The 6,824-nt window shown below is 44.7% G+C and overlaps 1 protein-coding gene across 3 annotated transcripts in view; it reads left to right on the top strand.

The window, feature by feature from the left end:
• The window catches only part of MSRB3 (methionine sulfoxide reductase B3), a 105,857-nt gene that overhangs the window by 9,008 nt on the left and 90,025 nt on the right, over positions 1–6,824 (top strand). The gene's annotated exons all lie outside the window — the stretch shown is intronic.

Raw genomic sequence — 6,824 nt, forward strand, 5'->3', positions numbered from 1 at the left:
TGAGTACCCAGAATGTTGGGGGCAATATGCTAAAAAATCATTGTAAACCGCTTAGAGAGCTCCGGCTATAGAGCAGTATATAAATGTAAGTGCTATTGCTATTGCTAAAACATGCCTGGAGGCAAATCATAATTCATGCTCACTCCCTGCAGGGGCAGAATCTCATGTACAAAAATGAAGTTCATAGTTTTCCTGGTCAATGGACTGAATAAAGATGATTGATCAATCGATTGATTGATTGACGTTCATAGTTGCATGAACTGGTCAGTTTTGGGTGTAACTTGCAAAACAAAAGGCGAGTGTGGCTTGTGGAAGAGTGTGTGTAGTATAGCTGGTGGACTTAAGGCTTATTTGGAAATGGTGATGTCACTCCAGGTGCAAAGATTTTTTATATTTTAATGAGCCGCCTCTGCTCTGGTAGTTCCCAACTAATTGGGCTATTAATGGTGGGTTGAGAAATGTTGCTTCTTATCTGATTTGCGGCAGAGAGTGATTGGCGAGGCACTCTCTCTTGTGAATGGGAGTATTTCTTCCCTTGAGGTGTACCTTTTGAATTAGGTCTACTAGCTGGCAGATTGCCTTCTCTTGAGATAACATGCAAGAGTTTGGGGATGACCCCTTGCAGTCTTGGCTGTTATGACCTCAGGGTGCATTGTCGCATGCTTTGCTCATGCCGAGTGACCAGCTGTGAGTTTTTGCCAAATATGAGAAGGTGAAAAGTTCATGGTCCCATGAACTGAAGTATCCAAAATGGAGACACTGAGCCCACAGTTCTAATTAGATGGGGGTAGAGAGGAGTTTATGCACTCTGCTCCCCAAAACCAGGCTTTCTGACAACAGAACACATTATGTAATCTTTGGTCAAGACCTGCACCTGGTAGGGAAAGGAGACTATATCCTTTACAAGTGGAAAGCAAGAAAGGAGATCATAAGACTTTCTTCCAGGCTGTGACTGACAACCAGAAGCTCTAAGCCATCCTTGAACTCTTTCTTCTCTTTGCAATTCAACTTATTTCAGTTTTGAGGCTTACCATTTTTCAGTCTTGTTGGGCTTTATTTTGCAATTAAACTTTACCTCCTGGTAAGGGAATATGAAACGAACAATTCAGATTAAGTTTTTACAGTAGCCGATAGTAGCTTCCAGTAGATCCTGTCAAGATAGTGTGTTGGCGAAGAATGTGAACTTGATGAGAACGAACAAAATTCTTGGTTCAAACATTGCCTCAGCCATGAATTCATTAACTGGTCTTTGCTAATTGGTTGTTTCTTAGCGACATCTGCAAGATGGCAGAGAAGTAAGTTTTGGGTGGTATACAAATATAATAAGATGGGGATGGTGTTACTGTCCCAGTAAGGTAACTTTGTAAGAGCTGCTAAGAAATTGCTTTGTGCAAATTAACAGTGTAGGTTTTTAAAGCAATAGTTGAACATAGATGTACATGTCACCAGTATATTTAAGGAGAGAAGGAAAGCAGGGATGTGCACAAACCTGTTCGGAGGCCCTTTTATGGACTTCTGAATGAGTTTGAACACTGCCGGGTTCGAAGGTTCGATGCCAGGTGGGTGTCTGCCTTTAAGGGTGGGGGAGGGTGCACTCCTCCCCCCTGGCCACATTTTTCCTGCTGGCGCTCGGTTTCCTAAAAGTCCATCGGGGAGGCAGTGTACCTTTGCACGCCTGTCACACACAGGCATGTAGAGTACTTCCAGTAAAGGGAGCAATGGGGCGGCAGGGAGGTATGCTGCCGCGCCAATGGACTTTTAGGAAACCAAGCACCGGCGGGGGAAATGTGGTGGGGGCAGGGGTTAAATGCACCCTCCCCCACCCTTAAAGTTATCCCCCTCCTGGTGTCAAACTGGCTCCTGCTGGTTTCGTGCACATTCCTAATGTGGCTTTGATTTTCTGTACTTAAAATTCTAATGATTTGAAGTGTGTGTTCTGTGGCAATTTTATGGGCTATTGGCTCCTAATATGTAGGATCAGCAGTCTGACATGAAAAGCTTTCTGCAGTTTAGAGTGACTGTCAATTCTCTTGAGAGTCAGAACTGAGCATAAGCCATTACTGTTCTCCTTACAATTTTGTATGCAGATTCAGAACACATGCTAGGGACAGCACTTCTTAAATTTTCTTGCAGCTGTCCATGTGCATGTAAACATAGATTGCCTTAATCTATTAGCTATTCAAATTGCCTTAACAGAGCATAAAAAGTAGCAAAACTTGCAGAGAGGTAGTTATCTCTTCTGAGCCACTTATGTTAAAGATCAACTACATCAATTTTAAACCCTTCCCTCAGTCTGCTGAAAATTTGTAAAATAAGATGCAACATAAAAATCTCAACCTAAGCTGCCCTGGAGAAGAAGAAAAATCGAGGATGTCTGCTTGCCAAATAGAAACAACACAAACTGAGTTAGTTGGATTCAGAACAACAATCCAGAGCATCCGATAATGTCCCTAAAAATATTATAGTACATATGAACTCACACATTTATTAAGAATTATACATTGTAAAAACACATAAACACTAGAAATAAGTTGACTAAACATAAAAACTTGCAAGTTTCCTATATGATCGAATCCTATATTTATTAACAAAGTATATTCCAAGTCCAATCTCATCAACATCCAAAAGAAAATAGTTCAATGTGGGAAGGACAAAGAGTATTTAGAACACAGTCTGCATTGCACCCAGACCCCAAGGAGACACGGAGACATTGCTATGGTGGAAGCCAATTTTTATTGAGGCTTAGTTGTATTGTGCATATAGGCACATTAGCTGGGATTGGTTCCTCCCCCATTACAGTGCGGTCCTTAGCGGGCAGGCCATGTCTGTGGCTGCCCTCACCTAAATGACCGTGGTGGTAGCACCTTGGCTCCAGGCAGCTCCTCAGCTCTAAAGCGGGAGCACCCTTAGTCGCCGTCCTAGGGTCAGGTCCCAAATATGAAGCGCCACCCCTCCGATGCTGCACAGCCATACGGAAAGGATGTCGCCTGCAGAGAGGTAGGAGTTACGCAGCATCCCTGATCTGTCAAGCCTCAAGGGATTCGCCCCTCTTCCTGGATGTAGAAGCTTACCTAAGGTGCCACACCCATTTCTTAGCTGTTTCTCACCGCACTGTACCTGCCAGCCCATGACAAGAGTCCCCCGTATGATGCACTAGCTAGCTACCTAAAACACAGATATAGCCTGAGGCAGGCGAAGAAAGGTGCACACTCCAAGCCAATCAGGTGTAGACCCAAAAAATTCCTGCCCGGCCCCAACCGGTGACCAGCGGAAGCCTAGTCTATATCTGAGGGATGGGAGGGAGGGTTCGCAGTCAAGGGGCGGACTGGGCCGGCACAGGCGCGCTGCGGCTCGGCTCTTCCGGCCCCACCCTCGGAAGTGGCTGGGGCCAGTGGGAGCCGGCTCCCGGTCCTACGTGTGCTCCTCCCAGGGGGCTGCGGGCAAATTGGCCATGCTGCCAAAAGAGGCGGCTAGCGGCTTGCTTTCACCCAGACCCCAAAGAGACATGGAGACATTGCTATGGTGGAATCGGCCAGTTTTTATTGAGACTTAGTTGTATTGTGCATAGAGGCACATCAGCTGGGATTAGTTCCTCCCCCATTACAGTGCAGTCCCTAGCGTGCAGGCCACATCCGTGGCTGCCCTCACGTAAATGACCGTGGCGCTAGCAACTTGGCTCCAGGCAGCTCCCGCCCTGAGGATCCTGGAGAGACGCAGGTGGGCGGGCCAAGGCCCGAACTCTCCGCCGCTGCTGCCCCGGCCGAGCCGGTCCCCTTAAGTGGCGGCTGGTGCATCCAGTGCCGTGCTGCACCGCCCGGACGCTTTGCCCGGAGTTGGGCGAGACACAGGCGGGCGGGCCTCGGCCTGAACCCTCCGCTGCTGCCGCCCAAGCTGAGCTGCTCCCCCTCGGGCCAGGCCACGTGCTCGGTGGCCGACCCGGAGCTCTTGCCCGGCACGTCCGCCCTCTTCACAGTAAAGGAGCGGACTGGTGCCGGCGCAGGCACACTGCAGCTTGGCTCTTCTGGCCCCGCCCCCGGAAGTGGCTGGGGCCAATGGGAGCTGCCTCCCGGTCCCACGTGTGCTCCTCCCAGGGGGCTGCAGGAAAATCGGCCGCACCGCTGAAAGGGGTGGCGAGCGGCTTGCGTATCCAATAGAGACTAAATTAGTCAGTGCTTCAATCCATGAAGAGATATCGCCACAAAGACTGGCAGGGGGGGCGGTGAGAGACACCTTTAAAAATGAATTAGCGGGGGCTTTCCAGCACTACTGCAGCACCTGCAAACTGTCTCATTCAGTGGCGCTCTGCCCGACATCCTGTGTGGGGTGGTGGTGTGTGCTTGAGACAGTTCGCGGATGCTGTAGTAATGCTGGTAAGCATCTGCTAATTTTTTTTAAAGGTGCCTCTCTCCGCCCCCTCACTGGCCACTAATGTGTTCAAGATGATAATTCCAAAGTAAGGTGCCTTCATATGTCCCAGAGACAGATCAATATCTTCATATATCCTAGAGATACAAATGCATTTTGACTAAACTTGCCAATCTATACATGAGGGTAAATACATCTAGAGAATGAATTGGATTGAATAAGTGCTGTCAAGTCGGTGTTGACTCTTAGTGACCACATAGATAGATTCTCTCCAGGATGATCTGTTTTCAGTTTGGCCTTTTAGGTCTCTCAGTGGTACATTCATTGCTGCCGTAATCGAGTCCATCCACCTTGCTGCTGGTTGTGCTCCTTTTCTCTTTCCTTCAACTTTTCCCAGCATTATGGACTTCTCTAGGGAGTTGGGTCTTCACATAATGTGTCCGAAGTATGATAGTTTGAGCCTGGTCATTTTTGCCTCTAGTGAAAATTCTGGATTGATCTATGATCCATTTGTTTTCGTCAAGCAAATTAGTCGAGCAAAATCCATATCCAAGGATACAAGTATCACCACCAGATGGTTATTGAACTACGTTACTATTCCTAGCTTCCATAAAACAGACTTGATATTTCAAATATATATACCTATATGTAAAGTAATTCACATTTATCTCTCTCAAAAAGACATCTCTATGCATATAAGTATGTGTATATATCCACATGGGGGAAAGGTTATAGTCAAGTGATCTGAATCTTACTACACTATGTTACCTAGACTTAAATCCAGCATACTCAATTGTAACACTGTTGCTATGCCTATAACTCAAATTTGGATTAAATGTATTTCTTATGATGTTAATCCTTCCAGTTCTTAACCTTTTCCCATCTATCTTTGTATAAGTTTTGGCAATTGCCCATTATATTAAGGTTACCCACTGTATTTTAAAAATTATCTTGGTTCTGACTTTGTTTGGATGCGATTTTCCATGTCATACATTTAGCCCTTACTATTCCACCCGTATATTCACTTTCAAAAAAAAATGTAGAACTAGTAACACTATGTAGTTTTTGAAAAGATATTACCTGTTAATAGTAGAAAACTATATTCCAACACTTATCTTCTGCCTTTTTGTATAGCTGGATATGACCTACCCTGCAATGGAAACTTAAATACAATCACATCATATGTTAACTAAACAAGATCTCAGTGAAACAAATCCTTATAGTGCTACACTGATTCTGCAAAAATTTAGTATTGTTCTTGTAAAGATCATCCTCAACTACAATGGAAAAGAGCTTACAATGGCCAGGTCAGACGCTCTAACTACAGAAGCCTGTTAATCTCTTCATTTAAACCTGAAGGTGTCCATGTTCTAAGACTAGATAGATCTATACTCTTAGATTCCATTGCAGTCTCCCAATATTCTGTCACATGTTAGTACAACAAAGAAGTAGGACCCAGAGTGAATTGCTGCCATTCATATCTACCGGGGTGGGGGAATTGCAGATGGGTATATTTGCCCACCATTGATGGGATTCTTGCGGACGCGTCCCTCTTCCTATCTTGAAGGATTTTAATGGGAAGGAGGCAACATGTTGCTGATGCATCTTCTCCTCCCCACCAAGAGAAGCACTCCCCAATCCTGAATGCAGCTTGTGTGTTTTGAGCTGGAAAATGGAGAACCATTCCTTACCACAGGGCTGCATAACTTTGGCCCACCTGCAGGTGTTCGACTACAGCATTTGCTCTTACTTTGCTTCTTGTGATAAGTGAGTTAAACGTGATGTCTTCATAATATGGCTATTAATGGTGAGTTTGTCTTTGATCAGTGTGAAATCTTTAGTATTAAGGCCACTGGGAGTTTCTTGCTCTTTTTCTCTCATTTTAACTGAAATACTAGAATATATTCTAAGCAGTGACACAATTTACTCTGCATATCCTTTAATTATTTTCAGAGTATCTGGGAAAAGCCAAATTCTCCATTTATTTTTAAAACTTATGCAATAGTGATGCCACAATGCATAGTAGAGAATTAGACAGGCACTTCTGTTTAGTTTTCCAAGTATACCTCCACGTAGTATTTGGGTATTTCATGAGCCCCAGTATACTGAAATTTGTCGTTTTCCGGCACTTTTTGGTCTGGCTACATCCACTGCTAAATAGTTTTTGAAATATGAAAAGATTAATGAGCTTGACTTGTATTTTTGAGCTGATATTATGGTAAAGTTATCTGAAAGATGGGTGTTGGATGTTTGGACAGGGGGCGCAATTTCAGTGCTTGCCCTAGGCGCTATTTCCCCTAGATATGCCTCTGACTGTCCCTTTTTATATCTACTTAAATAAACTAGCTTTTGATTGTATTCAACTCGATCTGGCTGGAAACATGCTTTGTTCTGTCTTCCTATGTGCCTGCCCTGATTGTGGATCCTGATTGTTAATATATTTATACTCTGGTTCAAAA

The sequence above is a fragment of the Hemicordylus capensis genome, chromosome 5 (assembly GCF_027244095.1).
Source record: "Hemicordylus capensis ecotype Gifberg chromosome 5, rHemCap1.1.pri, whole genome shotgun sequence".
In the NCBI taxonomy this organism is placed as follows: domain Eukaryota; kingdom Metazoa; phylum Chordata; class Lepidosauria; order Squamata; family Cordylidae; genus Hemicordylus; species Hemicordylus capensis.